General features: G+C 36.4%; 1 long non-coding RNA gene across 1 annotated transcript; it reads right to left on the bottom strand.

Annotated features, from left to right (window-relative positions):
• Positions 1-913: 913 nt before the first annotated feature.
• Positions 914-17,502, bottom strand: LOC310906119. Its single transcript, XR_014589355.1, has 3 exons — positions 17,421-17,502; positions 6,137-6,189; positions 914-1,007 (listed from the first exon to the last, which is right to left on the bottom strand). It is a non-coding gene; the product is annotated as an uncharacterized lncRNA (long non-coding RNA).
• Positions 17,503-25,103: the final 7,601 nt, after the last annotated feature.

Raw genomic sequence — 25,103 nt, 5'->3', positions numbered from 1 at the left:
ACTGGATCTTTTTGTCTCACATTCCTCTAGTAGCCTGTGAGTTCCATCCCATTGGCTGGTCTGTATTTTTTGTAGATCCAACAGAAACTAACCTGGCAAAACTTAGAAAAGGTCAATTTTTCCAGTGGCCTTGTTGTCCAGAACCAAGAACCACAATTCAGCTCTCACAAAAGATGCCTGTTCAGTGAAACCTTACTTCTAAAAAATGGATCAAACTTTTTTTTTTTTTTTTTTTTTTTTTTTTTTTTTTTTTTTTTTTTTTTTTTTTTTTCAGATTGTTTTTGCACATGTAGGAGGTTTGTGAGTTGAATAACCTTAGTGTTAAGTACTCTTCAATACTAGAGATTTTTCATAATCACTCTTACGGAAGAAAAAATTTCACATAAACTCTTGTGGAATCCTGGAACATGCAAGGACACTTTACTGGGTATTTTTTCTTCCTTCCACTCGTAGTCTTGAACTTCTAAAAATATGTGGAAGAATATAATGAAGAGACTTAATTCTGTAGTCAGGCACTTATGTGTTTGAGCACTTAATGATGTCACTGAGGAAGCCTCATTTGCTCAAGTTCCTTATCCTCATTTCAATTCACAGGCTGAATGAGGTATGATTTTTTTCATATAAACATGCATTTTTTATCTTTCTCAGTTTTTTGCTCATTTGGAACCACTTGGATTATCAAATTCAGAAGCATCCACCAGACTAGCAAAAAGAAAAATGATTGATTCTGAGTTATGGTTTGTATTTACTGCCATGTTTTTAAATATTGAATAAGGAAAGTTTGCGCCACTTGATTGTTGTTGCAAAATTATAATAATTTGTAGAAACTTTTTTCAGTGTCTGCATGTTGTCCTATGCCTGTAAGTCAGCCAGAAGACAAACAACAGGCTTACCTGTGTAGGGAAGTGTGGCAGCTCTGGCAATTAGGCAGAGAAGCCCTGTTGGTTGGAAAGGGCATCTTCACAGGAGATCCTAGCCCTGGAGCTTTCTTTCTGCCCTTTTCCTGCCTTGAACCAGATCAGATTAAAGCATAAGGAGAAGGAAATAAATTATCACCTTGACCACTGGTTCTCCACACTGTCCACTAGACCAGGGTACTCAAAAGCCTAGACCAGGTTGCTTCTCCATAGAGATAGGCAATTTTTTCCTATTCAAATTTAATTTCCCCTTTTATATCTTTTTCCCCTCAAAAACAGTAGGATCTTCCTATAATCAGTGGAACGCTGGCTTCACTAGTGATTCACAGCACCATGAGGTGACCACTTGACCCGAGGGGTTGCAGTGACTGTAAGGCCTGTTTTCTACTCCAGAGTGTCAGAGATCAAATAATGGCTGGTAGTGGATTTCTAGAGAAGACATAAAATTATAAAAGCATGGTTGTGGCAATCCTTTCTCCATCAGACTCATTGTTGTTCAGTGGGCAGCCTGGACTTCTCATTGGACTAAGATGGCATATTTCCTTCAAAAATCAGTGAAAATTCTGCTTACATATACACTATGCCCAACACCAGTCACTGTTTCAGAGCAATGTACATTTATACTCATCAGTATACCCAATAGCCAAAAATTATACAAAAAGCTTTCAGATTTCTAAGTGCTTTTAGGGAACGTGTGTGCTTCCGCTGAGCATGTGGAATCAAGGTAGAAACTCAGGCACCAAATTGCAATGTACAGTTTCCAGCTGTGTAAAGTAATATGAGGTGAGGGGAAAGACATAGTTTGGTATCTTAAATCTGAACAGGGTCAGCAGTGGAGAGGGGAATAAAGCAAATCACTTCCCTGAAAAATGGATAGCAATCTCCCCTTTTGATTTCTTTTCTTCTTATTACAATTATCTGATTATAGTAGTAGATATCTGACACAATTCATTACAGGACAGTAAAACAACTAACTATTGGTGCAGGAAGTGTGGAACTGAGTCTTCTGTGCTTGGCCTGCACTGAAACTGTGACTGACTTGTGTTTGGCAAAAATACTCAGTTACATTCTGCCATTCCAGAACACTCAAATTAGGGACAGGACAAAAGGGAAAGTTCTGCCCTTCATGTCCAGAAAAAGACCACTCTGCTGTCTGACAAATCAAGTGGTTGACATGCCAGGAGGAATTTGGGTTTCTGCTGCTCTGGGAGACTGGAATGCAGAAAGGGAGAAGTCTGGGCTGAGCTCCTGCTGCCACTGCCAAACAATGACAGCTTCAAGATTGTAAAGATCAAAACCAAGGCACATGCACAACTGAACTTACAGTGTTTCTTTTGGATAAAGGAAAATCTTCTCATTGTCATTAAAATAAGAAGACCCCAGAATGCTCATGTTAGTCCAATTCATATCATAGCCACTTGAGCATAAACACTTTGAAATCACTGCATATTGGTATTAAATTCACATCAGCTGTAATATTAGTTGTGGGTTTTTTTCTCTTTGTTTAACAGAATGAAGAGCAAATAACCTGAAATCTGTTTGGGGAGAATCCTGTGATATGTACTGTATTTCTTCCTTGTTATATTTTAAGAAAATATCTTCATTTCACCTGTCAGCAGATTCAAAATTTTTATTTCTCATTTGACCCAAACCAACAAAATTAAATACATACAATTTATAAGATGCATTATGTAGTCATTGGGCTTCCCTCTCAGAAAGCAAAAAGAGAAGGCTCTGGGGAGACCTCAGAGCAGCACTGCAGTACTGAAAGGGACCTTACAGGAAAACTAAGTGGGATTTCTGACAAGGGCATGTAGTGGTTAGATAAGAGAGCATTGCTTTAAACTGAAAAAAAAATAGGTTTAGATCAGATGCAAGGAAGAAATTCTTTACTGAGAGGATGTTGAAGTGCTGGAACAGGTTTCCCAGAGAAGCTATGGGTGCCCCAGCCCTGGAAATGTTCAAAACCAGGCTGGATGGAGCCCTGAGCAATCTGATGTAGTGGGAGATATCCCTGGAACTGTTGGAACTAGATGATGTTTAAGGTCCTTTCCAAACCAAACTGTTTCATAATTGTATGGTTATGAGTTAATTAGGCAGTAAGTATCCATTGGTTTGCTGTGCTTTTGATGTTTCTCATAATTACTACTTTCTGTTTCTTAAATTTCAGTAAGTAATAGTTATATAAAAAGGTCTGAGAGGACTTAGTAAGTTTTTTGTTTGTTTGTTTTATTCAGTCACTAAAGTCTTGGGTTTTTCCTTCTTTTACCCTGGAGAGTGCCTTACATGTTTGAGCTCTGCTCCCTGTAGTAGTTCTGTGACTACCTCCTGTCTAGACAGAAATATCAATATATTCTGGCTATAAAGGCCAGGAAGGAACACCAGAAAGCAGAAGACAAAGAGTTCCGGGATTTGAGGAGCTCTCTCAGCAAATGTTCATACCGATATTTATTGTGTTTATCCAGATAAAAAAAAATCCTCCCACGAGTGTTTTAAAAGGATATAGTGCTTACATAAATTTCTCATTTCACTGGGCTCTATGATGTTTTATTTTCAGTTTAGATGTGTCTTCCTTGAAGAAACTGGTCAGCATCAAACTCAGGATTTATGTCATTTCAAAGGATGAAAATGCAAACAACTAAAGAGAAATTAACACTGGTATGTACAAAACATTTGCATGTACAAAATAATAAAACAATTGCAGTTGAATGGAAAAATACCACTACAACAGTTTGTAGACTGAAAGTAGAGCTCCAGTGTAATTATATGATGCAGATGTTTTTCATTGATATCTTTAAATAAATGTATTTTTTATACTTTCTTTTCATTGAATTCTGGACCACATTAATGAAACTGACATTTTGAAAAAATCCATATCATAAGTGGAAAATGTTAATATTAGAAAATTTATTGAATATCAAAGATATTCTATTTGTGTTTTTTCTACTTTTATTTTAATTATATTTGTGGTTTTTCTACTTTTACTTTATTTCTAATTTACTGTAATTATACTCTCGATTTTGAAATAATTTTATTTTGGAAACTACTCATGAAAAACAAAAAAAAAGGATAATGTGAATTCAAATTTGGCAACCATTACTGAGATAATTTAGTAGTCTCTGATATTCACAAAATACATGAAAATACTCTTCAAGAAATGCTCTTCAAGAGAATAGTAATTACTGATCGCAATGTATATTGGCAGTCATGTTTATCTGTGTTTATATGTGCATTCTTTTGTTTTGTAGTTCCTATGTGAAAAAAATGCATATGAACATTAGTTCATTAGTTCTAAATACTTCGAAGTAGAAATAATTTCAGGGAAACAATGGAAAATTTAGAGGAAATAATAATTTTGAAAAAGCAAGAAGTCCACAGAAGACAAGATTTTTTCTTTTTTATCTATTCATTTTTTCCCTTCTGATAAAGTCAACCAAATGTTTGAAGAATTCACATTCCTAGAATTACAAATTTCATTACTGGTTATAAAGGCTTCTGACACCGTTACAGGGCTGAAAAACAATTGATATAGCACTGAAAGATGGGTGTTAAAAGGTCATTGGATGAATAGATGTCTGTGTGTTCTAGCACAGCTACTCATACTGAAATCTTTTTTTGCATTCCAATAATATCATACTCTTTAATACAGAAAGAGAAAACAAGTATCTCCTCTCTTTGTCTACCAGTTGAAGAGCTCACTTCAAGTCTCTGAAAAAGGCATTTGAAAAGAAAAATAAAAAAGTGTAGCTTTAGGTTTGGCTCCGAGTAGAAGAATGGATTGTAATTGACTCTCCCCGTGTAATTCCAATGGGCTGGTTCAATCCATCCTTTTGCAAAGATCATCCTTCTTGCCCCTTCAGGTTTACTGGTACTTGTAGAGGTGTCATTGTCTCTCTGCCTCGGCCAGCCCTGACACCACAACAGTTTAGGGTACAGGTTGGTAGCAGGACGAACCTCACTGATCCCTTGGGTTCTGGTTTGCCTGAAGGAGTCAAGTGAGGACAGCAGCAAAGAAAGAGGGACTCTGCTCAGGATTAACTACTGGCTTTATTCCTCCCCCAGTGGAGATAACCTCAGTTCAGGGTATCTGCCTCAGCAGACACCCCTCAGCAGAAGTGACCCCTTGGCAGAAGCAGAGGGTGAAAGGCGGGAAACCCCCCAAAGTAACATCCTTTATTGGGGGGAGGAACTCAGGGATGGGTTTAACTGAGCACAAATCAGGGACCATGTGGGTGTGGCTCTGCAGGTAAATGGCACATATTATAACAAATCAATAACTGGATGGGGAGACAGCTGAAGTCTTGTTCAATCACTTGGGGCCCTCACTGGAACTTTCCAGACTTTTGCGAGAGACCCCCAAAGTGACAGACAAGACCCAGGGGCTGTATAACTTATGACTGACACATAACTGGGGTTGGGGTAAAACCAAGAAGGGTTGAACATGGGTGACATGGGGCAAACCATTACAACTTATAAAAAACAATATAAAACACGGAACAAATACATACATAAAACTGATAAAACCAAAAACACACCACTACAGGTACTTTTAAAATTGCAAGTCTTGGATTTTTCCTGGAATAATTTCCTTTATTCCTCCCTCACAATTCCTGCTTTTGGTATCTTGTTTTAAGTGCTGTGACAGCATCCTGCACCACCTGAAATTGCACGGCAGCCTGTTTAGACAGTTTAGCTTTGTGGGAACATTTATAGAGCTGTCTGTGCATTGAAATCCTGCCATGAACAAAACAAGCTCTAATCTTTTAGGGATCTACATGAGCAAGTCAAATGCCAGCATTGACACTGGGTGTGATTAAACAGGCTGCTGTGTCTTTATAAACTGATTATAAGTGGTGCAGGCTGTTCTGATGGAGAGAGGTGGCATTAATGCTAGCACTGAGCCTCAGAACAGTGTTTTGTGTCCTCTAAGGTCAGGTTTGCTCTGACACTGATGTCAAAGGGAGAGCTGACACTACCACAGATCCTCAAACTACATGAACATATCACTACTAATTTAATCCTCCATAGTGTTAGTGCCTGTTGAAGTTGCCTGACTTTCACAGAAATGCCTGATACATCAGAGAAAGAAGTTGCCTGATACATCACAGAAAGAACCATCCTCAACCAGACTCTTTCTGCAACAGGAACAATGGCAGTTACGTGCAACAGGAACAATGGCAAGACTATTCAGGAAAATGAATTGAATGAATATTTTGTACCTGATATCATCAACATCTATATTGATGTTTGATGGCAGGTGGAGGAAGGCTTCCTAAAAAGCAAAAAAGTAAAGAATGTCAAGGATTAGTCTAGGCTTTTATAAGAATTAAATTGCTTCTGATAAAAATTGCATAAATTTTCTTTTAATTGCATTTCTCAAGAAGAAAAAAGTAATCTGTTAGAGGAAAACACTTGAGGGGAAAAACCTAGGAGAAGTGAGAAATATTTTATTTTCAGGTCACGGGAGCAGTGTCTGGTTTGCCTTATTTTTCTGACTTGCAGGAGCCTGTAAGCTCCTGGACACATCATTTTCAATACTCCTCCACAAAATGTGTCCCTTTCCTACAGGTTTTTCTGTGCCTTCTTATTTCTCCTCTCTGCCTTGCCTGGCTGTTCATTTTCTGTAGTCCAACAGCCACCCCTTCAAACATGGACTCAGCAGGTGGCTTGAGAAACCCAGAGACTACACATGCAGGTTCTCAACACACAACAAATTGGTGATTTTTATTCAGAAACACCTGGGGGAATCAATAGCAGAGAAATCATTGAGCCATATACAGTGGTGGTATGAATGCTGTGTATTCTGTAGGTGGCTGGGTCTGGCCTAGCCCATTTACATGTAACCCTTTTGTTTATAAAAACTCTCCTACTACAAAAAACCCATGGTAATAGTGGTATTTAGTACGACTTGTCATACGGTGTTTACATGTAATTCAAATATATATAGTTTAACTTATCAAATGTGCAGAGAATGTGCAATCACTCTGATCAAAGTGTCTCATTTTATGAAAATTTTGTCAGATGTTAAGACTACTCTTGAAATATGACTTGGTGAGTTTGAAATGGAATTTTAGGTCATTCTGTTAGTTCTGATGCAAAATTATGAAAATTAGTTTTTTGGGCTTTTATTGTTAAAATTTAATTACAGTCTCACTGTAACAGGTCTTATAGGTACTCTTGAATTACTGCTCTTGAAAGTTATAAAATAACTTGTGCAGCTTCAAAATTGCTTATATTAGCAGAGAGATTTCCAAATTAAAAAGTGAAGAAGTGCAGAAAATGAATTAGTTCTTGAGCCTTTTAAATTTCAGGCAACTTATGTAACCAGGAATAAAAAGTTGTGTAGAATGTTTATGTTCTGTCATTTTCCCTTAAGAGAAAAAAATAATAGTATACATCTTCTTCCCTGCTTATCTTCAGCTGTTTGGGAACCATAAATACATCCCAGCATTGGCTACCTAATAGAAAAAAATACTATGGGACATCTGGTTTACATGCCTGTTTGGTTTTTTTTTTTCATCTTTCAATATATCTGCAAGAGTTCCCTTATTTCTTACTGAAAAGAACTTACTTAAAATTAATAAAAAGGAAGCAATTTCCAAGTTCACAATTTTTGGCCTCGTCATGTTCAGCTGAGGCCAAAGACCATTTCTGAGAACTCCTTTTGTCCCATGCAGACAAGTGCTGAATTCAGTGATCTCCCTGGGAGGTCTGCAACAACTTAGCCTAAACACTGACACAAACAGAGAATGGATACCTCTCCTTGCCAACACTGCTTAAATCCTTTCTAATGTATCTCTGAATTACAAATGGTTGAGGTTAGGCTTTGCGGGCCATTCCAGTCCAACCCATGTGTTCAAGAAGGGCTGCCCAGACATCATCAGTCACCAAGACATCACAAAATCAAGTCCAGCATGATCTCTTACATAAAGACTTTATCTGTTCCATGTGAGAAGCCAATTCAGTTTTTAAGTCAATAATGACGTGAAATATTGTTGACAGTTTTAGATGAGCAGATAAGGTCTTAAAGGGATTTAAGTTTTAAAAAATCTGACAAATCTGAGTCCTTAGTCCTAACAGTCTCATTTAGAGCAGGTTCCCAAGGATGAATAAAAATGTCTATGCTAGAAATTTGTGGCATTGGATCTACAGGTGTCAAGATTTTCATTTCTACATGTTCATAATTCCCATAAAAAAAGAGCTCTCACATGCTTTCGAAAACTGAGTTCCCCATTTTGCATTTCTTCCTTAACATGCCCTTCATTTTAAACCAACATAAACTGGGGTTTGATATCCTCCAGTCTGAAGGCAGCAGGAAATCTTCAAACTGATCTCTGATGTCTAATTCTTGTTCATTAGCCTAACTACAAAAATTTCAGTCTTGGTAAAGGGTTTTTTGATGCAGATGTCCAGCTGTTTTGAAGCATGTCCAAGTGAACTTTGTGTGAGGAATGTAATTCTGAATTTTGCATTTAGACAAGTGAAGAAAGTCAGCTGTTAATTTAGCTGCATGCTGCTGTAACTGGCATCAGCAGGAAAGCAAGCCAGGCTGCCCTCTTCCATCTTCATGTGCTCTCAGATGACAGAACCACATTTCATTCCATTCAGCTTCTCCTTGTCTTTACTTCAACTCTCTATTCCACAAGTCTCCTCTGTCTGTAGAATGTCTCCCTTTTTACTTCTTCCTGTGCTGCTCTAAACACATCTGTCTCTTTCACACTCCAGACTCAGCTCCTTTTTGACATACCTATCAGCCAAGAAAAGTAATCACAACCCATGGGGATGTGGTATATGGGAAAACATGCTATCAATTAAGATAAGGATCTGTGTCAGGAAGGAAAAGTTGATAAGAAGTCTTGTCTAAACAGCTGAGGGTAAGAATGACAGAAGATGTCTGAAATGTTTGAGAGCTGTATTGGGTTACACTAAAATAGGAAAATCAAGTCTAGGAAAAATAAGAGGAAGGAGATGTGCATTGGGGGCTCTTTGGGGTTGTTCACGTTAGAGTCATCACTGCTATTGTGACAGCATTGCATTAGGACATTTAGGGGCTTAAAAACTTGTCTTTACATTATACAATATTTAATATCTGAGAAGGAAAGTGGAGGAGAGGCAGGGGTTAATATTTGTTTGCTTTATCCACAGACATTCAAATTCAATCAACCAGGCGATATATCATCCCAAACACAGTCCAAATTTACATCAGCAATAGATAACATCAATGGACAATTTCTATGCTGTTTTTTAATTATTTTTTTAACATGGCCATGTTTGAGTCAGTCAGGTTCTTAACTTACAGCACTATAGTTAAATGCCTCTTGATTAACCAGAATGATTGCTGCACAGCAATTACTATTTTTACTCCCTTATAGTAATTTCCTCAAGAATAAGTGTCTGGACTTATTTATTAGTTCCTGATTGTTACTATAACAACATGATGATTAGTGCAACATTTACATTTAATTATTACTTTCAGATAATTTAACAACCTTGTCTTTGTTCAGGTCTTCAAGTCCATCATTAAGCACCAAAATAATAGTAACATATTTTATTCAGAAAATATTCAAACTATGTTGCTGACATTTGTAGGAGCTCAGAAAACATTTAGATAGACAGCCTGTACTCTAGATTAAAATTCAAGTTAGGAACAAAACATTAAGCACAAATAACTCAAATAAATTCTAAATATATGAGTTAGGAAATTTTAAATTTTCCCCTTAAAGAAAAATTCATACCTTTTTTTCCACAAAGAGAGAGAAAATATTAGAAGTTCAATTTTCAAAGAGCCTTATATTGAGTAAACCATGAACATTATAAAAAACATTATACTAAGGAATAGAGTTTATAAATTAATTCTGTCTTCAGTATTTTGGTTTAGAAAATGCTCATTTATTTTATATTACTAAATGTACTGATCAATGGAAGTTTCACAAGGCTCTTTCTCTAGAGAACCTCTAACATTCTTATTTTTATTTAATGAAGGTTTTAATTTACTTCTCCTTAGTAGCACTTGCAATATTTTCATCCCTGCCAAACAAAACAATCACCTCTATTTGGCCTCATAGCAGCAACAACTATATTTCTCCATTAGACACCTGTAAATGCTTTGAGTTTTCTTTTCTTGACTTTTCTTTTTCTCAGGGAGTTAGCTTGATGGCATCCTGAGAAGATTTTAGGATTAGAAACCAATGGAAGTTTTTCCTCAGGATCCCTAACAGAAATGCTGCTTTCTTTTTACTTTTGCTGTGTCTGACAGAGTGTAGCAAAGTCTCTATGTACAATACCATAGCATTGTGGATGAAACAAGATTCAAAATTTTCAGAAATAAAATATATATATATATATTTAAAAAAAAACATGCTCAGAAGTGTGCAGTGGCAAACGTATTACTGTTCTGAGATCCTCATGATCATCAGTATTGACAGAGTTTTTGCAAGTTTTTACATCAAGAAATTCCTTGATCAGCACTTCAAAAATTAAAATAATGCCAAATTGACAAGATTTATTCAAAAAAATCAATAGAGATGTTTTACATACTCCTTGGCTAATACTAGCTGTCATTCGAAGTCTTGGTTTCCATCTCCCCTAAGTGTTGGTACCTCTCTATGTCCTCAGAGAAATTCCAGCTATGAACAATCTTTGCTACTCTGCCACTCAAGTTAAAAGCTGATCTGTGGTTTCTAAAAATAACTGGTAAGTGGTAATAAAACTGTGTCTAATATAGCTGCCATTCCACCACAAGTTTGTGAGCTTAGTGTTATTTTTACATGAAAGCCTGGCTGAGTCAGAAAGACACAAGTAATGAGGGGAAGATTCTTTTTTTTGCGACAAGATCAGTGAGAGAGCTTTCTGTTGAACACATAATGATGTTCCTCATTAAATTCCTTCTATTACTTCATCACATTTTGGAAAATGGGTTTTAAATACATGTGTAGTATTTTTTTTTTTAACTGTTGGAATCCTTCCAGAAATAGGGAGTTGTGGGAGAATAAGGAACTGAAGTGAATAAAGATTACTGGATTATTGTAAATAGAGTGCAGGCTTTTTCAAATGGATCTGAGTCAAAAATCTATGGCTCGATATAACCAAGATTGTTCACTGGCTGTATTAGCAGCTATTATCCCAAGATTAGCAGTGATTTTGGATGTATATTGAGGCATGATAAGTCACATGTCTTCTTTTGAAAATCTTTGCCTGAAACCCTGAAATCTTGTGTTTATGCAGCCCAGTTACGATTAAATTCAACTTCCTCAAAAATCTGTTGATATTTTCTTTCACATCCACTTGGCATCACAGCCACCTTTTCCATATTTTTCACAGCATCACTGCCACCTTTTCCATATTTTCACAGCAATAAAACATGGCAACAGTTGCTTGATTTCCTAGTGCAACGCTTTAATAATTATTAAATTACCATTAGGGACCACCGTGTGATACAAGCTGTGTGGTGGCCAGAGTGTTTTGAGTCCTAAAAAGATGTATCAGGCTCTGAGGGCTGACCTGCAACCTCCCAGAAATGGCTTTAAAATAATTGTGAGATGGCTTGATCAGATGTGTTTTGAAAAAGCAAAAGGTTTTAATTAAGGTAGAAAATAGCAAACTATACAAAACAAAAAGCAAAAGCTTGCACAGTGCAAGCCCTTTCAGCACCTGTTAAGACACCCTGAAAAAGCCCTGAGCATCTCTGTGCTCTTTCTTATGTACTCAGTGATTTAGGAAGATTTTTTGGCTTCCTGCCCAATAGAAACAGCTACAAGTTTTGAGGTACATTTCAAAGATCCAACCAGGACCCCTGTGCTGGCACTGGGCCTATTACAATGAGCGATGAATAGAAAGTTCTGGTGCTTCTTCCTTAAAGGTCAGGGTTGAAAATGAAACTCCTTTCCTAAAATGGAAACATTTCCTTGGATATGAGGATACAATGCAAAAACTGTGGTATTTTTACTTTCAGTGCCTTCCTTAGCACAAAAAGTACCTGAACACTGCTGACACAAATAGGTGTCCATGACTAACACAGTGTGAGAAACAGGAATATACAGACTGCTTCATGGAGCCATGGAACTGAAACACAAACACATTTGTAATTATTAAGGGAAATGGAAATTTCGAGAAGAAATTGTATAGCAATGAAAAATAATGGAAGCATCAATGAGAACTAATAATGTTCACCTATAAAAAATACCTTTAAAAAGTAAACACAGCCCAATCCTCTAGTTTTTACTTTCACTATGATCTTCTGAAAATTTCTAAATCTGGATTGAGGTTTACTGCTTGCTAAAATGATTATATTTTTTATACTTCACTCCTATATATTATATAGTCTTTTCTGTACTTATTGGTCATAGTCAGCATCTGTTTTCTCTAGAAATACATTCCATAGCTTATAAAAGAATTAAAATAAACAAGCTACTGAAGGTTTTCTTTGAAGAATATAATTTTTCCTCCTTGTGGTCACTAGCAATTACTTGATTTTTAATTGGGCATTAAATTATGATTATTTTTTTTTTTTTAGTATTTTCAATATGCAAAACCTGCAAAATATATCAAGCATTGTTTTATACAAAGAACTTCTCCTTTATATTAATGATAAAATAGTGAAGGGACGTATTTGTTAATGTATAATGTGATGTTTTGATCAGTCAGTTTTTGCTCTACCAGTACTAAAATTGCCTGTTAAGACAGAAAACAGGCTCATAAAATATATCCAAAACTTAATTTTTTCACCCTGATTGGACAAGGGTGTGCGTTAATATGACATTACTTGCATCACACAGAACTTCTCAGTCACAGCTCTAAACATTAGAAAAATGACTGCAAGGTGATTTCCTTAAAGTCATTTAACAAGCCCCTGGCAGTACTTAGAGTAGATCCCAAGTCTACTGAAACACATCCCATGCTGCCCTGACTGACTAGGAATCTTCCTTTTGTGTAGAGAAATTAAACTTAAGGGGCGTTTATACATTAGAAACAAATTGCAATATCCTCACATGATGAAAGTGATTTGTCTTTGTCAGTGAAGAAAATGGGTTTTCTTTGTCCACACAAGAAAATTCTTAAGTGGAAGCTAGGCAATGTATTTTAAAGTTATGAGAACCATCCTAAAAGACTGCAGACTGCTAAGATATGCACCATATGTGCACCTCACCATAACATGCCCTGTTCATGCATTTAAAAGGAATGAGTCTGTTAGTGTAATTCCCTCTTGCTTTTACCTTGAAATCCCTCTCAGAATTAAGCAACCACTAACTCAGTGCTTGCACTTGAGCTTTTAAGTCATCACAGGTCTCCTTGGTGTATTGAAACCTCAGCTTTGCCATTTGAATTGCTGTTTCTTGCATATTTTTTTCCTTTCAGTGATTCTTGACACAAAAGAGTCCTCTCTCTCCTCTGTCTCCAATTTTCAATACATAAGGATTTTTTACCATCACTGTCATAATCATTGCTTCAGATCACATGTGGTGGTGGGTTACACAATCACACATAAATTTGTAGTTTTGTACAAAGACAGTGTTGTCACTACATCCCTTTCCCTGGTCCTAAAAGACCAAATGAAACAAAAATAAGACAACAATTAAAACAAACCCCACTGAACTCTGACTGCAGGCTGGAGACAGTGCAGGTGAGGGCAATATGATGTAGGTAGCTGGCTGTGTTCTGTTTGTGTGTAGGATTCCTCAGTACTGTGGGTGTATCTACACTTCATTTTGAGAACTTTAAGGGTGTCCCTTGACCAACGTTGCTGGGATGTGCTCCTGGGAATGTGAGGCAGAATTTCCCACACTCGAGCTTACTTTCAAAATAGCTCTTTGTAAGTGATAGGCACAGTGCAAACCATTTGATCTCCTTCAAGGGTAAGAAAGACAGCTAAAACCAAGTGTTATTTTAATAATGCCTGTAAGACCTAACACAGATGAAAGCCTTACAGTGCTAAGCACTGAGCAGAGCTCTGATCTGTTACTGAAATGTGTGACAAGAAGTTTTCATATCACCATTCTCTAGAGAAAGTAATAAAACATCAAGTCTAAAAGCAGAGCCCAAATTCAAAATTCCTGCGTATAGGACCCAATGTTTAGCCACAAAATTTTCTCCTAATCACATTCTTTTAAAGGATTGAGTATTGTTTTCTTGATAAATATGTACCTTTAAAAAATACTTTTTTATACATCACAAATAGGATCTGTTTGGGATAGCTGTGCCCTCTCACAGGGAATTAAGTCACATGGAGTTACTCTGGACTTCCCAACCCAATCTATCCCAGAACACAAGGGTAATCTGAATCCCTTCCACACAAGCACTGTTATTACCTGCAATTCTCAGTTCACCAAGAATAAGCTCTTATACCCCATGCAGTCCCCAAATTTTACCTGTGCAAAATGATCTATCAAATAGCCAGAATTAATTACCTGAACTATTGATTTGGTTCAGGTGCTGATAAAAAGTGTTAATTTTTCATGAGTTTCAGCACAGGTGATAAAACAGCACAGTTTTCAAAGTATTGATCATCTCAAAAAATCCATGTGCTTTAGTCCTGTGATTAAAGAACAAACAAAACCTTTTGCAGGGGAAAGGAATCATCATTTTCTTCTAGATTTTCTGAAAACTCATAACAGCCCAAAAGTCCATCAAATGCAGTAAAGCAGACATCAACAGAAGGATCAACAGTACCCACAAGTACAGGATACGTTTGTCTGAGGAACTTCAATAATTTTTGAAAATACTTCTGGAAATTTACATAGTTGAAGTTTCTTTTTTCTAAATGTAGATATTTTATTCCAGTGACTTTGAACTGTTAAATTGTTAAGTGGTATCCTGTATGGAAAAAATCAATCATAATACAGTTCTGTACTCTATACTGTATTCTGTGTTCCAGCTTACAGTGAGTTATAAAAAAAAATCTTGTCTGTAAGTAATTTTCAGAAACAAATACAATTTACTTGTAAAACTGAATTTCTACAGTAAATATTATCTCTAGATCTCCATTTTCTACCTAGCTCATATCCCGTTTAGCAGTCTTGAAAAAAAAAAGCCCACTGTTCTCTCTCAAATATGCTTTCATTGTCTTAGATAATATTTTAACAAATAGATGAACATCATGGCTTATTCGGTAATTTATTTGGCAGATTTAGATCTACTGCTGAAAGGTGAAATTAAGCAATTAGCACAAAGAAGACTAATTAGAATTTGTAAAAAACATTTATTTAATGCTTTTAAGGCCTCAGCTTGCCAACAATAAACACTCCTTACTGCTCCAAAACAATCACTTTGTGCATTCCTGTTCCCTCCCAACACCTCCTTTTTATGGAAGCAAAGGACACAACCTTTGAATGTATATTAAAAGATGGAATTACTAGTTGAAATCATATTGGTGCATCCCACATTCAGACATTTGCTACAGAACTGAGCACAGAATTCAGAAGAGGACCTGGAGGAAATTAATTTTAATGTGAGTTCATCCTTTCCAGAGGAAAAAAAAATGTTTTAAAATTCTTCATTATCACTGAGAGCCATACTGAGTAGATAACAAAATAAAAAAAAAAAAAAAAAAAAAAAAAAAAAATGCAAACAAACAAAAAACCTAAACAAAACAAAAAATTAGGACCTTTAACGCCCAACAATAGAGAATTAAAAAATTATTTAATCATTCACTTGAAAAATAGAGGCAAAAATACTGACATCACAATGAGAATCTGGAGTAGGAGCTGGGAATAGAACTTCAATTGTTTTCATTGACTGTGACTTTAAAGATAGTCCTTCTTTCCTCCTAAAATGTCAACATATTAATTATGGAAGAGATACAGTTTGGGAGTATTTATGCAGATTACTGCATATAAATTCTATTTCATGAGACCAGTGTTCATAACTGTATTTCCTCAAAATGAAAAGATATTTTGAAAATTAATTTACTCCTCAAGTAAAGTCTCTGAAGATGTGTCACTGGGAAGTTGCTCCAGAAATTTGGTTCATACAGCAATGAGGAAAATAACAACAGAACAAAAGGAACCAAGAAATTCTACAACTCTCGAAAAGAAAAACAAAACAAAAATAAGAGCACAACTACAGGAACACAGTTTTAAAAGAAAAGCTAATCTGAAAAGCTAACAAAAAGGCAGAGTTTCGTTAATGAATGTACTGAAAGCAGCAAATGGTACATACATTTCCTAACAAACTCTTGCTGTTCTTGTTGAGAAAGGTTCTTTCAGTACAAAACCATGGTGTGGAAAAGCTTTGTACTGTGTTTACATCTTCCCAACTTGGTTACTCATTTTGTTGTCTGTCACACTAATCTAAAAAACTGTACCAAGGACTCTTCCCTTCCCCCTCACGAGAGACATTTCAGTGCCAGCAAACTCTTTGGCTCCAGCAGTGTTTCCATTCCACAGAAGTTGCCAGTGTTGCTAATTGAACTGTCACTGCTCCTGCTGTTCAGATTATTTCATCCTGACCCTAAAAGCAGTGGGACAGGTTCTCCTTGTGCAATTTAACTATGAAGAATTGTTCTGCAAGTCGACAGAAAAAGCTAATGAAGAATTGAAAGAAATTTACTAATAATGGATAAAACTCGTTGAAATAAAACACCAAAAAAGCATTCCAAGTTTTAACTGAAGAGTGCAGACTCTATTCACTTTAGTGTGTTTGTGTTTGGCCTGTTTTATACAGACAAAGAATGGAAGAAAACCTGCAGTGTTCCCCAGAGTGTTTGAAATAGTTTATTGCTAAGTGAATATGAGGGCTGCAGCTTCCCCCTAAAAGACAACACAACTTGTTCTGCCAGCCCAGCCTTGCTCCCTTTTTCTGTGCTGTCAAACACTGCATTCACACATCCCATGAAAAACATGAGGCCTCCCTTTTAGAACTGTTCTTTTCTCAGTTCCAGCTTCAAGCCAAGCAGCTCTCTGGCAGAATGGCATTTTAAAGATGTTGTTTCTCCACCACCTTCCTGAACAGGAATTTCACACGATTATCCAAACAGGAGCTGGGATCTGGACTAAGATTGCTTCCCAAGTGAAGAGGGGACAGACACTGACAGTAGCATGGGACATAAAGTCACACCAAGGTTCAAGGCTGGACTTTAGAACACATTTTTGGCAGCTGTTGAATGGGGTAACAAGCCTTTCCCATTGTAGCTACAACAGACATCCCAAAATATATTAAACACATAAACATTTTTTAGTTCCACTAATGGAATTGTCCTGACTACCATCATGTGGAATCAACTTACAATATCAGAGGAAAGAGCTTTTCTGACAGTGTGCTTACTGTAATTTGTTGACTTTTATTTGAATAAGAGATCTAGGGAGATGGCTCCTGGCTGAAATATTTTCCTGGAATATCAGACATGACATAATGGTATATTTAATTATCTCTTATTTCCCCTAAGTATTTATAGAATTGTACAAGGCAAGCTGGTGCATATCTATTAATATCCATATCTATATATTTATCTATCTTTCATCTATTCACATACACCTCTTTTATCACAAAGTAACTCAATAAATCACTTACCTAAGGATATCCCACAAGACTACCTAAGAGACTGAGTTGTGAATCAAGGACAAATGCTGAACTCGACCGAACTGAATAATAACTGAAAGAAACGCTGAACAGAATGCTGAAACAGCAGCTGAAACTGAATACTCATGAGGCTGGGATGGTGCATGGGAAAGAGGCCACTGTCTGGGGAGCTGTCACCATGCAGAGCTACTGAAAGAGAATCTCTGCCTTCTGCTCTTAGTGTGGAAAGGTTTAGACAGAGCCTCCCAGGAAAACATGTCATACTTGCAAACTTAGGTCCAGTTTACAGGAGTGAATCATTTGCTACTTGCTGAGTAAAAAGGTCTCCTTAGAAGAGCAGGGCTAATCTGACAGTGCTGCTTTTCCTCAGGGAATAGAGACGCAATCTTATCAAACTTGGCCTTTCTTAGCCCAATAACAGCAAAGGGCATGATTGCAAAAACGCTGCCTTCTGGCTTTCTTGCCAGCCTTTATTCAGTGCTTAGCCCTACCTATCTACAAAGTTCCTCTTGCCTTTCCTTTACCAAGCATAACTAACAAGGAATAGTTAATTTAAAGTATTTAAAATGTGATTTTTCTGGACCTAGCCAGCCTAGGAGTGGTTGGCACTTTGCCAGCAGTGGCAACCATGCCTGACTTTCTGACAGGTGAAATTAAAAATAAATAAATAAATAAAATGGTGCTCACTGAAGCAAAACCTCCCAACAGTGGATGTTTATGGGAAGGTGATCAGAACTTGTGTGATCATTCAGTGTGACATCTTGAATATTGTAGAATATTAAAGAAGTAAATGCAATCCAGAATATGACATTCACTCAATTCCTCCATGTTTTCCCTTGCTGCTTCACTGGAAAATGGTAGTGTAAAAGAATGGTTAAGTCTTATTCCTGTGAACTAAAACTGCATGAAAAATGTAGCATTGATGAAAAGTAGTAAAGAAATCTAACTGCTTGAGCTGAAGCATGAAACAATGTGTGTAAAATGATCACCTTAAATAAAATGGGAGAGAGCAAAAATATTCCCAAATAATTTGACAGCAATAAAATAACATACTAATAAAACATCACCAGTTCTTTCATCCACCTATCACTGAAAAATACATTATCAGCAATGGTAATCTTTATTCTGACAAAAAAAACCCAAATGTCTTTGAGAACCCTTAATTTCTTCACATTTATTCGGGACAGTTTTAACTTGTGGTTCCTGTAAGCACCTCCTCTACCTGGAGGATTCCTTATGCTTGAATATTCAGGGCAAGTGTTTGCTAGATACCAGTGGAAACTCATCAAAGCTTCAAAAGGAAAATTTCCAGAGTAACATTTGAAAACAATTTCTTCCCTTTGAGAGGATTATTTAGGATGGCATGAAAACAGGCACTTCAGACATACAGCCAGCAGGATGACATGATACAATGCTGGTCTTTGGCTAAGAAAACTACGAAAAGGCAGAACATAAAAAATGTTCTTTGTAATGTGAGCATTTTGGACGAATGTGATAAATGGGTTTGTGGAGCTCCTCACGTTTCCTAAAGGCATCACACTCCACAAGAACAGCATGTCTGTCAAACTGTTGCTATGAATCAGACCTCAACAAACAGAAAGAAGGACATAAATCTGCAGTTGCAGTTTTCCTGTCTTTTTTGTAATTTCTTTTTTTGTCTGTGATAAATTAAGATGTATATGGGTAAATAAATATATATAATAAAAACAAATGCATTTTTCTGTTAGAAGAGATTTTTAAATCCATTTAAAATTATTTCATCTGCTAAATAAATTACCAAGGTTCAGCCACTGTTGCAGATCAGACCCTAGAGTTTCCAAGAGAACTTTGTATCATTTTGAGACAAAACCAGTTTAGCCTACTTTTTCATACTCCTTAAAGTGTTGTCTTAAAAATATTTGCCTGAAAAATTGTGTCCAGCTGTTGCAGAATCCCTGTTGTCACATAAATTAAGTGCAACTATTTCAAAACATATTTTGCAATTTTTCACTGCCTGGACATAGACTGTATTTCTGTGGAACTTAAAGATAGATCTCCTCTGCTTTTCTGAGGATTGTGACAAAAGCAAAGAACCAAATCTTTTATTCTTTCTGTTTCCAAGACCTTGAGCTTACAGCTCTCCATATTTGTTCCACTTACTGTGGCATAACTGCTTCTGCTAAGGAATGATCAAGGTATTTCTCAACACCATGTTTCTCTAACGTGTTCTTTGTCCAGGGATCACAGCAGGTTGATAACAATACTGAAAGAGGAGATAAGAATTCCTTTTAAAAAATTTGGCTGATTGTTGTACAAAATGAAAATAAAGAAAAGAATGACAGCTGAGTAGAGCGGTTCATACTTCAAAGCATAAAATTTCATTATTTTTTAATATTTATAATTTCTTTCATGTTTTATATTATAAGCTCAAATCCTACAACTTCTTCAAATATCCATTAAATACCTTCTCAGAAAGGAAAAGCTTACTAAACTGACACACAAATATTGAAAATCATCCATCTTTTCAGCTTTTTTATTTACTTTTCTAATGCAGTATCTATTAGTTTCACCATATTTTTTGAGCTATCAGAAAAAGAAACAAGTAAATTATCAAACACAATACTTTTCAAGGAAAAAAAAAACCTTGAGAGACAGATAAATATTCTGCTACAGCACGAGGATTTTCTGCCTGTTAAACTCCACTCACCCCAAGCAATTGTTTTGCACTTCAAGGTCAACTCCCTGCTCTCTTCAGGAGTCTCAAGTTTCTTCCAGTTAGTAGCTTGGCAACCCTGTCCATCTTCCTTTCCTTACTTACCGGCAATAAAGGCAGTGTTGGGCAGTTTAAAAAAAAAACCCAAAGCCAAATCAAAACAAAGCCCACAGCCTCCCCCCCAAAAAAACCCCACAGAAAATATAATTTAAATGATAACTGTTATTTACTTCTGTAAGTCTTGGATGTTTTTAAATGCCAGCTTCAAAGAGGATCAAATGTTTTTCTTTTGTTCTCCATCTTATAAGTAAAAAACATTCAAAATTACTGGAAGCATGGGGAAAATCCCAAGTGTGATGTGTGGAGCCCCACCAGCTGGCTTTTTTGGCCACTATGTTGTCCTTAATTTTTAAGTGGATCTCAAAATCAATCACGTTGCTAGTTTCCACACAATCTGTAACAGGGAGGCCTTCTCTTTTTTGGGAGGAGTTCACCTCATTGCATTAGAATCTAGAGAGGGATTAATTGCCAGGTAATATTAGGAAGAGAAAGCCTGAGAGAGAGTGCTCAGCTGACACGGCCAATTAATGTGAGACCAACTGGCAACAGACCAGGGGATGGTACTTACTTTGGGAGGTTTAATTTAAATTAATGAACAGTGTCCTATAAGAGGGGTCAAAAAAAGAAGCTTGCTGTACTGTTTCTTCACTTGAGGCTCTTAAAAAGTTAGCTGACCTACAGAATTCCATTGCTGATAGAATTGCAACTTCCTTTATTTTCACTGTTTGTCTCTTTCTCTGTTTTTTCTGTGTCTGGCCTATTGACTTAGTTGTTGATATATTTTATGGTTGTTTTTCCTTTTTTTTTTTTTTTTTTGTTTTGTTTTGTTTTGTTTTGTTTTCGTCTTAAAAACTCCCCTACTTCATTTATATCCTTTCTGCTCTCAACTTTACAATCCTTGGTCCAAGTTTTCTGTTTCCTGGCTGTGGATCACATACGTTTCTTTTCTGCCCTGCAAACAGCTGTGGGAATAGACAATCTGGATTGGTTATGTCCTATCTGAATTTCCAACACATAAGCTACTCCAGCAACTGCCTGCACGAAGTGATCCTGTGGAATCAGGATTATGGTAGGTGACTTTCAGGGAGCAAAGGAGAGCTTTGCCAGCAGTTGCTGGAGCACATTACAGGGCAGTAGCTGGAATGTGTCCAGGGTCGTGCAGATTTATCCACTCCCACGGCATTTCTCCCCTGCTCTGCACATTACTCTCATCTTTCAGCCCTCCCTGGGAATGCTGAACCAGCTTGGGGAGGAAAGATATTAAGCATACATTTAGTGCTGCTGGAAGTGAAAATTACGAATGGGATGTTCGTTTCTTTGCAAGTGCCTTTTGTTCAAGCTTTGCTAAAACTTTGCAGGGAAAACCCCTCAAACACAAACAGTTAAAACCTTCCTGTATTTTAATGCAAAGTAATAAATGCATTTTATATGCATTCTATACTTGTGCACTATGGATTTATACACACACAGGCTCATATAACACATATGTATGGATCACTGAAACACAGACACCTGTTTAATAGAGCACAGCAGCTCTTGAACAGTACTGAAACACTTTGAAAGGATATTTTAGAATTGAAAACTAAGACAGAAGGGAAACTGCTGAGAGTTATGGGCAAAACACCTCCATTTTGTTATCTAACCTGAAATCAGTGAAGGGTGTGAAGAGCAGCATCTCTGCTCTTAGGAATGGTTGCCTTTTAAAAGAGAAACACTAAAGAAAATAGGAAACAGAACTCATTTAAAAAAAAAAAAAAAAAAAAAAAAAAAAAACAAACAAAAAAACCCCTGCAGTTCTCTCCCTTTATTCTATTTATTAATTTCAGTTTCTACTTGAAAATAAAGTGAGCCAGAACTTGAGCAAAACAACCGGAGTGAAAAAGGGTAATTCATGAGATTGAAAGGCAGAGGGAGGAGGCAGGAAGCTTTTTGCACATATATATGGTCAGAGAAAATAAAAGGGATTAACATTCTAAACCCAAAGCCTATTTCATAAACAGTTTTTCTATTCAGCTATCTACAGTGACTGCAAGGTGAAATGCAAATTAACACCACTTGTATCTCCTAGCACATCATTACTGATGTGTTGGAAAGAGACAGGACAATAACTACACCTGTCCCAGGGTAGGAATCCTGTGCTGTCACCCACAGATGCTCCCTGCATCTTTGGTCTTAATCAGCAACACACACTGCTGCAAGTATCAACACCTGCAATGCATTAATTGAACTTCTGTTCCTCACATAGGTTTCTGTATATTAAGCTGTTTCTTGTATATCCCTCCTTCCCGTATAGCAATTTCCATGCTCACTTTTAAAGTTTTCCCTGTAACATTTTATACCATCTTCCATTTATATTTTAAATTAAATAGGCAATAAATTCAACTGATTTCCTTAACTGTCATTAAATAAATTACTTTTCAGATGTGCTTTAGTTAATGGAGAGGAATAGAACAGTTCAAAAAATGTAATCACTCTGCAAAGGCCATATAGAACATAGGATGGTGGCAGCATCAAGGTACAAGTGAGCTAGAGGATGACAGGTTTGAAAAATAGTAGGGTGGAAATAATGTAAGACATCTGTGGTGATGTTGAAAAACTACATCCAATAGCATTCAGGAAAGGAAAAAAATGCAGGGTGATATAATTAGCACTGGGATTCTGTCCTAAGACACTGGGAGTACTGTTTTTGCATATGGGATCAAATTATTTAAATGTTGTTGGGTTTGGGGTTTTTTTTGGGTTGTTTTTTTTTTTTTTTCAGGAAACAAAATAAGTTGATAAATTGACAAAATTTCACATATCTTTTTCTGCCTTGAGCAATACAAAAATAAGTTCAACAAAAAACCCACTATGTCAATGGTTTGGGCAGTAAATAAGGCAGAAGTTACATCTATTGTTGCTCCAAATGGGAAAGTGTAGTTTATATGGTACATCAGATGAAAAGAAAATTAAAATTATAGTAAATAGGAAAATAAGGAGATACTTCTTAATACCACTCACTTTTTAGCACATATAAAAATAGTGCATAATCCCATTACATCTCAAGAAAAATTAGCAGGGACATATTAAATATCATAAGAGTCTTATTATCCTGCATGAAGATATTGAAATGGATAGGTTGGGAAATTGTAATTTCTAATTTTCTAAGGAAATTAAGGTTTCGGGCAGAATTCCATCAAGAAAGAATGATAACATGGAAAGCAGTGGAGGATGGTATGACTGATAACACTAGAGAAATTAAAGTAACTACTGAGTAAGAAAAATTCCTGAATGTGCTCAGTTGCAGGATCTTGCAGCTAGACAACTCAGTAATCACTTATGTTTCTATATCTATGGGGGTTTTTTTGATCCTTCAAACCATCTCTTTTAACTATATGTAGTAATAATATTGTTATTACCAATATAAAAAGTAATATATATATTTACATGCATATGATAGACTGTAGAGTATTGAGAAAGCATGCTTGGTGTCAAATGTGTGGAATTACATGTTAAGGTGATATTCTCAATTTTTAAATTATTGAAATAAAATGTAATAATTTTATTTCTCTCCAAAGATTAGTATTTCATAGCCTTTTTTATAGTAGAGGGAATGAGTATATAGGAAGAAAAATATTTCTAAAGTCACAGGGAGTTGATCTCCATGACTTGTAGCTCCACTAGCATTCCCCCTCAATCTTCTTGCTTCTCCAGATGATTATAGATCAATGTTTAGATTTGTGAATAATTTCCATGCATAAAACTTTATTCATTATTGGATTTTGGCCACCAGCAATGCATCACCTAATTCCACCTTTACTACACAAACAATAGTGTGCAAACCCTCCATGGTGTATATCTAGAACAAAAAGGAAAGCAAACTTGAAAATCTATAAAGAGTTTTGATTTTCAGACATTATCCCCAGTTCTGTGATTATTTATATTGACGATAATTTCCCTCATTTCACACAAATCTAATAAAGATACATATCTTTAAATAAAGTATTTCTCTACTTTGCCTGAAAAAAAAATGGAATTATCCTGGTGGCTTTTATCAACTTGTCTCTGAAAAATTCAGCAAAAATCAATCAAAAGCTGGCAAAATGGTAAATCTCCCTTAACTTTTTACAAGCTCCTTCATTATTCCTTGTTGCTGAGCTGAGCAATGAAATGGAACACATCTTTCCCAGGCTTCATTTCACATCTCTGCTCTAATAAGCCCCAGCCTAAGTCACTGGCTTCCTTATATTACTGTGATTTGTTTATAATTTCCACAACAGGTAGGCTGAATTTAGCAATTTGGTACAAATGTGTGGATCAATACATCAAAGCAGTAAGTGCTGAGCACTCTCTCCAACTGCTGGGGCACTGGTAGTTTATTTCCAATTGGATTTCTTCTTCCAAGGGAAACATTTCAACTACTCCTGATGGAAAACTTTCTGAAGGAAGGAGGCAGTGACCCACACCAGAGGCCTAAGGCAGAGCAAAACCCCCACCCATGGTTGGGGTCTGAAGTCCCTCTCTTAAGGGTCGGACCACTTTTTCTAAAGAGCTTCTGTTGATTTTCCTCCAAAATGAACTGAGTTCTGGCATAAAAAACTACAATGAGTGGAAACCAAGGCTGCTGTCAGAAAAAAAAAGTTTAATTTCTGAGCAGCACCACACCTCTGAATCAGTTCACTAATGGAAACACAGTTAAAGTCTACACAAAGACCCTTTGAAAGAATTTCTGCCAAGGCCATAAAGTAAAGCCAAACTAGAGTGGAATATATCTTTCCTTATCAATATCTCAATCTACCTTTCCCTTTCATATGATTCTATGACTCTTTGATAGAGCAGCATTCACCCTCAGTAGCTCTTTAGACAGCACAAAATTGGGCAGGGTGCTTGACAGAGCATATGAGGATCCTGCCATTGAAGGACCCTCTCACAGACCAGAAAAA

Source organism: Zosterops lateralis (assembly GCF_965231275.1).
Source record: "Zosterops lateralis genome assembly, chromosome: 2".
Taxonomy (NCBI): Eukaryota; Metazoa; Chordata; class Aves; order Passeriformes; family Zosteropidae; genus Zosterops; species Zosterops lateralis.
The sequence above is the reverse complement of the archived record's forward strand: the minus strand, read 5'-3'. Positions and strand labels throughout refer to the sequence as shown.